Genomic DNA, 7601 nt, shown 5'->3' on the forward strand with positions numbered 1-7601 from the left:
GGAGCCAGTGCTCTTGAATGCCTTTGTCTGGTGAGGTCAAAAGCCACCCCCACACACACAACCCCCCCCAACACACACACAAACCAAACACAGGCACAGGCACACCCAGAGACACATAAATAAACTTTTAAATTAAGAAGAGCCTGGAGAGCTAGTTTCGCGGCTCTTCCAGAGAAATTGGGTTCAATTCCCAGCACCTGCATGGCAGCTCATAGTGATTGTAAATTCAGTTTCTGGGTGATCTGTCATCTTCAGACCATTGCACATAAAATAAAGTTAAGAAAATCATAAAAAAATTCCTTAAGAAATTGAAATTTAACTAAGTCCCACACAATTGGAAACACTCTCAAATAAAAGTAAAATAAATGGAAAAGAATACAGTGCTAAGTGCAGTTATGAAAATGTTTTGAAATGTGATACCTTCCCTGTCTCCCCCACATACACAAGCCACACTGAGAGATTTAAATAAAATCTGGGTAATCATTTATGTATCTGGCCTATGTCAGAGGGGCAGGGGAAGCTGAAGCCTTGTCCTTTGGGCTCCAGGTTCTCAGTACTGCATCAAAAACTCGAGTGTATAGTGAGCCCATGTCTGTCCTGCCGGCAGCACTCAGGAACTGGGAATACAAGGATCAGGAGATCATCTTCAACAACCCAGCAAGTGCAAACCATCCTGGTGGGAAAGAGACCCTCTAAAAGAAATCAATAAAATGACATTTTTATTTTTTTCTGTCGGAAGTGAAAATGTTCCAAATAATTCACTGCATCAGTATTCCTGGAAATGATATCAAAATCAGAATTTTTCTTTTTTTTTTAACATTTTATTTTATTCTTATTATTTTCATTTTTATTTTTTTGGTTTTTCGAGACAGGGTTTCTCTGTGGTTTTGCAGCCTGTCCTGGAACTAGCTCTTGTAGACCAGGCTGGTCTCGAAATCACAGAGATCCGCCTGCCTCTGCCTCCCAAGTGCTGGGATTAAAGGCGTGCGCCACCACTGCCTGGCGTAAATCAGAATTTTTCATATTATTCCATGGCTGTTGTAATTTTCTCTGTGGCAGACAGAGGCAGGCAGATCTCTGTGAGTTTGAGGCCAGCCCGGTCATCTACAGTTCCAGGACAGGTGCCAAAGCTAAGAGAATCCTTGTCTCAGAAAATTTTTTTCTCTGCGTCTCACGTGTCGTGTGTCTTTCTCTAAGCAGGCCCAGGAATCCTAAGAGCCTGTAGGTGATCTAGGATATCTCCTGTAGCAGGGGCCCTGGCCTCCACTCCTGGCCCCTGAGGGCACCTGGTAAAAGTGAGAAGGCAGATTTCAGAGACTAGTAAAGTTCAAGGTCACCAGCCCTTCCCAACAGCTAGAACCTTTAAAGTGTGAGGCTACAACTTAATTGGCCTGCTTAGATATGGATATTTTTGTTGTGGTTCTTGTTTTACAGGGCAGGAACAGACATCCAAGTGGGAATTTTCCACAGCTGTTTTAATTTTCTCAGACTCGGTATTTAGTATGAGAAGTGGTGTGTGGGGTTGTACAAACACAACTACTGAAAAAGAACCCTAAGAAAGCAGGCCTCCCTCCCTCCCTCCCTCCTTCCTTTTCTCCCTCCCTCCCTCCCTCCCTCCCTCCCTCCCTCCCTCCCTCCCTCCCTCAGTTCCTCCCTCTCACCAAGCCATAATTGTGGCAGCCCCTTGGCCCACATAGTCCTTTCACTGATCAGTCAGACACACTCTTTTTTTATTTTTGAATTTTGGGTGAAGTCAATTAATTGAGCTCTTAGATGATGATGATGATGATGATTATTATTAGTTTATTTGTGTTTTTTTTTTTTTACATAGAGGTTCCCTGTGTCCCTGGAACTCACTTTGTAGACAAGGCTGGCCTCAGACTCACAGAGATCTAGCTGCCCCTGCCTCTACCTCTGCTTCCTAGTGCCGGAATTAAAGGCCTGTACTAAACACACTTTCCCCCCCTAAGTCAGGGTTTCTCTGTGTCTGTCGCTTTGCCTGTCCTAAAACTCACACTGCAGAACGAGGTGGCCTCAAACTCACAGCGATTTGCCTGTTTCTGCCTCTCCTGATTTCTGAGGGCTGAGAACTGAGAATAAAGAAATGTGCTGCCCAAAATATACTGCCGCTGCTGCAATTAAAAAAATAAATTAAAATAAAATAACCTGAGATAAACAAAGAAAAAAAGGAAAACACCTGTTTTTTCCTTCCTTCCTTCCTTCCTTCCTTCCTTCCTTCCTTTCTTTTTCCTTACTTGTTTTTTTTCTGTTTTCTTCTTTTATTATTATTATTATTATTATTATTATTATTATTATTATTATTATTATTTTTGGTGAAGGGTTTCTCTGTATAATACCTTTAACTCACTATATAAACCAGGCTGTCATCTTGGTAACATTATGGTTTTGTATTTTCTTATTTCTTGTCTGTAAATCAACAAATCAACATTTCTTCTCTCTCTCTCTCTCACACTCATTTAATTTATGTTTTATTTTATTTTTGGTTTGTGTTCTTGTTTTGATTTTCAAGGAAGGGTTTCTCTGTTGCTTTGGAGCCTGTCTTTGGAACTAGCTCTTGTCAACCAGGCTGGCTGGCCTCAAACTCCCAGAGATCCACCTGCCTCTCTGCCAGATATGGAACCAGTCATCTTGGTTAGTTCAAAAGCCACCCCATAAACACACACACACACACACACACAACACACACAAACACACACACACACACACACACACACACACACACACAGAGGCACATCCAGAGAAACATATTTTTTTTTTTTGGTTTTTCGAGACAGGGTTTCTCTGTGGCTTTGGAGCCTGTCCTGGAACTAGCTCTGTAGACCAGGCTGGTCTCGAACTCACAGAGATCCGCCTGCCTCTGCTTCCCGAGTGCTGGGATTAAAGGCTTGCGCCACCACTGCCCTGCGATGCCCCTACTATAAAAATGGGTTTCAGAAACCGGCCTTTTGCCACAGTGTCAGAAGCCCAAACTCTGCCTGTGGTCTCAGCTAGCTGATAAGCTTCTGTGACTCGCGGTGTGTTTGTATTTTTAAGTTTGTTTTTGGTTTATTAGACTTGGTGGTGTTCTCATCTTTGCATGACCCCCCCCCCTCGACCCAACATTTAAGTGTCTTTCAACCATTTTAGATCCCTCTGTTGAGAGTTCTCTGTTTAGGTCTGTACTCCATTTTTTAAAATTGGATTATTTGTTCTTTGGATGACCAATTTCTCGACTTCTTTGTGTATTTTGGAGATTAGTGAAGATCTTTTCCCATTCTGTAAGGCCGTCGTTTTGTCTTCTTGGCCATGTTCTTTGCTTTACAGAAGCTTTTCAGTTTCAGGAGGTCTCACTTATTAATTGTTTCTCTCAGTGTCTGTTTTTTTTTTCTTTTTTTTTCTTTCTTTTTTTTTCTTTTTTTTCTTTTTTTCTTTTTTTTCTTCTTTTTTTTTCTTTTTTTCCTTTTTTTTCTTTTTTTTTCTCTCTTTAGTTTTTTTCTTTGTTTTTTTTTTGTTTTTTTTTCTTTTTTTTCTTTTCTTTTTTTTCTTTTTCTCTCAGTGTCTGTGCTACTGGGGTTCTATTTAGCAAGCGTTCTCCTGTGCCAATGTGTTCAAGTGCATTTGATATTTTTATTTTTATATTCTTTTATTGTGGATGAAGTCAATTATTTGAACTCTCAAATATTTTTATTGTTATTATCTCTCTATTTGTTTGCTTATTTGTGGTTGTTCAACATAAGGTTTTGTTGTGTACCCTTGTATGCCCTGGGACTCACTTTGTAGACAAGACTGGCCTCAGACTCACAGAGAGTCATCTGCCTCTGCCTCCTAGTGCTGAGATTAAAGGCATGCACTAAACAACTTTTCTATATATTTATTTTCCTAATAATTTATTTATTTTCATTTTATTGTCATTGGTGTTTTGCCTGCATGTATGTCTATCTGAGGGTGTCCGATCTTGGAGTTACCGACAGCTGTTGACTGCCATGTGGGTGGTAAGGAATTGAACCTGGGTCCTCTGGAAGAGCAGTCAGAACTCTTAACCACAGAGCCATCTCTCTCCAGCCCTCACCTTTTTTTTTTTTGAAAACGGGGTTTCTCTGTGTCACTTTGCCTGGCCTTGAATCTCAATCTGCAGAACAAGGGAGCCTTAAACTCACAGTGATCTGCCTGCCTTGGTCTCCCTGATCTTGGAGGTGTTTTTATCATCTCTCTCTCTCTCAATCTCTCTCTCTCTCTCTCTCTCAAATATGTTTGGTTTTGTGTTTTGCTTTATGAGACAGGGTTTCTCTGCTGCTTTGGAGACTGTTGTTAAAACTAGCTCCTTTCTTATAGACCAGGCTGTCCTAAAACTCCCAATGATCCTGTTTCTGCTAAATATGGAGCCAGTGCTCTTGAATGCCTTTGTCTGGTGAGGTCAAAAGCCACCCCCACACACACAACCCCCCCCAACACACACACAAACCAAACACAGGCACAGGCACACCCAGAGACACATAAATAAACTTTTAAATTAAGAAGAGCCTGGAGAGCTAGTTTCGCGGCTCTTCCAGAGAAATTGGGTTCAATTCCCAGCACCTGCATGGCAGCTCATAGTGATTGTAAATTCAGTTTCTGGGTGATCTGTCATCTTCAGACCATTGCACATAAAATAAAGTTAAGAAAATCATAAAAAAATTCCTTAAGAAATTGAAATTTAACTAAGTCCCACACAATTGGAAACACTCTCAAATAAAAGTAAACTAAATGGAAAAGAATACAGTGCTAAGTGCAGTTATGAAAATGTTTTGAAATGTGATACCTTCCCTGTCTCCCCCACATACACAAGCCACACTGAGAGATTTAAATAAAATCTGGGTAATCATTTATGTATCTGGCCTATGTCAGAGGGGCAGGGGAAGCTGAAGCCTTGTCCTTTGGGCTCCAGGTTCTCAGTACTGCGTCAAAAACTCGAGTGTATAGTGAGCCCATGTCTGTCCTGCCGGCAGCACTCAGGAACTGGGAATACAAGGATCAGGAGATCATCTTCAACAACCCAGCAAGTGCAAACCATCCTGGTGGGAAAGAGACCCTCTAAAAGAAATCAATAAAATGACATTTTTATTTTTTTCTGTCGGAAGTGAAAATGTTCCAAATAATTCACTGCATCAGTATTCCTGGAAATGATATCAAAATCAGAATTTTTCTTTTTTTTTTAACATTTTATTTTATTCTTATTATTTTCATTTTTATTTTTTTGGTTTTTCGAGACAGGGTTTCTCTGTGGTTTTGGAGCCTGTCCTGGAACTAGCTCTTGTAGACCAGGCTGGTCTCGAAATCACAGAGATCCGCCTGCCTCTGCCTCCCAAGTGCTGGGATTAAAGGCGTGCGCCACCACTGCCTGGCGTAAATCAGAATTTTTCATATTATTCCATGGCTGTTGTAATTTTCTCTGTGGCAGACAGAGGCAGGCAGATCTCTGTGAGTTTGAGGCCAGCCTGGTCATCTACAGTTCCAGGACAGGTGCCAAAGCTAAGAGAATCCTTGTCTCAGAAAATTTTTTTCTCTGCGTCTCACGTGTCGTGTGTCTTTCTCTAAGCAGGCCCAGGAATCCTAAGAGCCTGTAGGTGATCTAGGAAATCTCCTGTAGCAGGGGCCCTGGCCTCCACTCCTGGCCCCTGAGGGCACCTGGTAAAAGTGAGAAGGCAGATTTCAGAGACTAGTAAAGTTCAAGGTCACCAGCCCTTCCCAACAGCTAGAACCTTTAAAGGGTGAGGCTACAACTTAATTGGCCTGCTTAGATATGGATATTTTTGTTGTGGTTCTTGTTTTACAGGGCAGGAACAGACATCCAAGTGGGAATTTTCCACAGCTGTTTTAATTTTCTCAGACTCGGTATTTAGTATGAGAAGTGGTGTGTGGGGTTGTACAAACACAACTACTGAAAAAGAACCCTAAGAAAGCAGGCCTCCCTCCCTCCCTCCCTCCTTCCTTCCCTCCCTCCCTCCCTCCCTCCCTCCCTCCCTCCCTCCCTCAGTTCCTCCCTCTCACCAAGCCATAATTGTGGCAGCCCCTTGGCCCACATAGTCCTTTCACTGATCAGTCAGACACACTCTTTTTTTATTTTTGAATTTTGGGTGAAGTCAATTAATTGAGCTCTTAGATGATGATGATGATGATGATTATTATTAGTTTATTTGTGTTTTTTTTTTTTTACATAGAGGTTCCCTGTGTCCCTGGAACTCACTTTGTAGACAAGGCTGGCCTCAGACTCACAGAGATCTAGCTGCCCCTGCCTCTACCTCTGCTTCCTAGTGCCGGAATTAAAGGCCTGTACTAAACACACTTTCCCCCCCTAAGTCAGGGTTTCTCTGTGTCTGTCGCTTTGCCTGTCCTAAAACTCACACTGCAGAACGAGGTGGCCTCAAACTCACAGCGATTTGCCTGTTTCTGCCTCTCCTGATTTCTGAGGGCTGAGAACTGAGAATAAAGAAATGTGCTGCCCAAAATATACTGCCGCTGCTGCAATTAAAAAAATAAATTAAAATAAAATAACCTGAGATAAACAAAGAAAAAAAGGAAAACACCTGTTTTTTCCTTCCTTCCTTCCTTCCTTCCTTCCTTCCTTCCTTCCTTCCTTCCTTTCTTTTTCCTTACTTGTTTTTTTTTCTGTTTTCTTCTTTTATTATTATTATTATTATTATTATTATTATTATTATTATTTTTGGTGAAGGGTTTCTCTGTATAATACCTTTAACTCACTATATAAACCAGGCTGTCATCTTGGTAACATTATGGTTTTGTATTTTCTTATTTCTTGTCTGTAAATCAACAAATCAACATTTCTTCTCTCTCTCTCTCTCACACTCATTTAATTTATGTTTTATTTTATTTTTGGTTTGTGTTCTTGTTTTGATTTTCAAGGAAGGGTTTCTCTGTTGCTTTGGAGCCTGTCTTTGGAACTAGCTCTTGTCAACCAGGCTGGCTGGCCTCAAACTCCCAGAGATCCACCTGCCTCTCTGCCAGATATGGAACCAGTCATCTTGGTTAGTTCAAAAGCCACCCCATAAACACACACACACACACACAACACACACACACACACACACACACACACACACACACACACACACACACACAGAGGCACATCCAGAGAAACATTTTTTTTTTTTTTTTTGGTTTTTCGAGACAGGGTTTCTCTGTGGCTTTGGAGCCTGTCCTGGAACTAGCTCTGTAGACCAGGCTGGTCTCGAACTCACAGAGATCCGCCTGCCTCTGCTTCCCGAGTGCTGGGATTAAAGGCTTGCGCCACCACTGCCCTGCGATGCCCCTACTATAAAAATGGGTTTCAGAAACCGGCCTTTTGCCACAGTGTCAGAAGCCCAAACTCTGCCTGTGGTCTCAGCTAGCTGATAAGCTTCTGTGACTCGCGGTGTGTTTGTATTTTTAAGTTTGTTTTTGGTTTATTAGACTTGGTGGTGTTCTCATCTTTGCATGACCCCCCCCCTCGACCCAACATTTAAGTGTCTTTCAACCATTTTAGATCCCTCTGTTGAGAGTTCTCTGTTTAGGTCTGTACTCCATTTTTTAAAATTGGATTATTTGTTCTTTGGATGACCAATTTC

This window comes from Microtus pennsylvanicus, unplaced genomic scaffold (assembly GCF_037038515.1).
Source record: "Microtus pennsylvanicus isolate mMicPen1 unplaced genomic scaffold, mMicPen1.hap1 Scaffold_49, whole genome shotgun sequence".
NCBI classification, from domain to species: domain Eukaryota; kingdom Metazoa; phylum Chordata; class Mammalia; order Rodentia; family Cricetidae; genus Microtus; species Microtus pennsylvanicus.